This window comes from Nanorana parkeri, unplaced genomic scaffold, assembly GCF_000935625.1.
Source record: "Nanorana parkeri isolate BGI_ZX_2015 unplaced genomic scaffold, ASM93562v1 scaffold301, whole genome shotgun sequence".
NCBI classification, from domain to species: domain Eukaryota; kingdom Metazoa; phylum Chordata; class Amphibia; order Anura; family Dicroglossidae; genus Nanorana; species Nanorana parkeri.
In genome coordinates, this window is record NW_017306569.1 from 572,420 (window position 1) to 574,547 (window position 2,128).

The window sequence follows — 2,128 nt, forward strand, 5'->3', positions numbered from 1 at the left end:
CTATATCTATATCTATATCTATAGATCTATATATATATAATCTGACTCCAAAAGTACATATTGACTTAGAGCAAATCTGTGTTTCACATTAATTGTGGTCTCACCTACTTCAAACATTTACCTTCCTCGCTCACGTTTGCCCGCAAAGTAAGGTAGCTATGTGTAATCTTTAAGTTGCAAATGTAAATATTTCTGACAGATTTCTCTAAAGCAAATCTGGCAGAATAACCCTATTAAGAAAAATGCATCATCTTTTTAAAAATCAACTTATTGGAATAATTAGTAGAGCCAGAGATCTATGCAGTTCAGTTTTTGTACAGCTCCCAAATTTTACTGTAGTAGTTGACTTTAGTCCTACCCCTTCCAACCTTCCTATCTCTATTGTTGGTCATAGCGACCACCCATGTTATTAAAGAACCATAGAGGGGATTGGGAGGCAGAAAGGAGCTGAACCAAGCTGGACCTATACAACAAAAGGTGAGAACTGCATACAACTCCATTAGCTGATATCTCTGGATTACTTGATCATGTTGGCATATTTACTGAAGGTAACCTGTGTGTATGTGTTTCATCATATACTCTGTATGATTTTCCTAGGTTTTGACAGGGTTACATTCAACTTACTTATTTCTGTTTAATTCTGGCACAATTATGAAGGTCTGTGAAAAAAATGCTATTGTGTAAACAAAAAGTTCAGGCAAAGCACACTTTCCATATATCTAAAGTTTATTAATTGCCTTTTAATAATGTGTAAAACTATCAGCACTGCATTCACTCACAATGTTAAAAAGCAGATATACTGTAAATCTACAATGATCTGTTATCTGCATTCATGACCCATTGTATACCGAGTTCTCTTGCTTTCAAAGACAAACAAAAATATACAATCAACAGTAAGAATCTCTATGCAGTATGGTTTTACATACCAAACATTGTTCAGCAGGAAAATGTAATGCTGAAGTGCAATCCATTTTTGGCTATCTGAGCAGATCACAATAGCAAACTTTTAAGACAGCTTTGGTCTCTTCAACAGGCTGATGCAGTTATTAATCTATTATTATAATATTGTTTTTTAGCGGCCTGAGCTGTCTTGAAAACTTGCGGTTTTAAGCTATTCAGCCAATAAAGCTACGATCACTTCAAATTTAAATTGTGGGAGCTTTTAGTCATTCGTATAAGCTCATGGGAAAAGTCATATAAGAGGGCACTGGTACAGAATTCCCTTGGCCCTTTACATCTAGAGCCTCTTCTTTCTGTAGTGTCTTCTCTAGACATTGCTACAGTACTACTGGTAGTAATGTTTAAAGCCTGCCCCCTATTTGATATAGAGCAGTTGACTGAGTCAAAGGGCTTGATTTACTAAAGACAAATAGGCTTTTGCTTGTGCAAGGGAATTTTTTATTTGACTTAGTTAGTGTGGTAAAAATGGATGATAGAAGTTAGCAGAGCTTCAACTCATTCACTAAGCTAAGGCTAAGTTTGCATAATAGTGAAATTTCACTTTGCAAAGTATACCCAATCATGTGCAAGGCAAATATATAATTTAAAAAAAAACAGCAGTATTTTTGATTGCACATGACTGGATGATTGAAGTCAGCAAAGCATCACCTCGTTCAAAACTTAGTTAAACTTAAAGGGTTATTAAACCCTCCGGCATTTTTGCATATATCTACTGCTAGCAAAGCATCACCTCGTTCAAAACTTAGTTAAACTTAAAGGGTTATTAAACCCTCTGGCATTTTTGCATATATCTACTGCTAGCAAGCAGTAGATATATGCAAAAAACAAACAAACAAAAAACGGTTTAAACTTACCTGTGTGTTCCCCGCGCGCTCGCGGCCGTAAAGCATCTTGGGTGGGGGGATGCGCAGTTCACATTTTCGGCCAGGAGATGAGGAGAGACACAAGGTAAGTATATGGGCGCGTGCACCCGCATGCAGACACCGTGGGACAGGAAGTGCCAGCAAGGACAGAGGAGTTAGCACTGGATCGGAGACCCGCAGCAGCGCTGGAGGGACAGATGAAAACGACAGGAAAGAAGAAGAAGGTCGGATTAAGAAACATCATTTAAGGTAAGTGCTTTAATTAACATGGGGGGGGGGGGGGGGTTTAATGTCCCTTTAGGGAA

General features: G+C 38.0%; 1 protein-coding gene across 1 annotated transcript in view; it reads left to right on the forward strand.

The window, feature by feature from the left end:
• SLC13A1 (solute carrier family 13 member 1) overlaps positions 1-2,128 on the forward strand; it is a 52,306-nt gene that overhangs the window by 34,825 nt on the left and 15,353 nt on the right. The gene's annotated exons all lie outside the window — the stretch shown is intronic.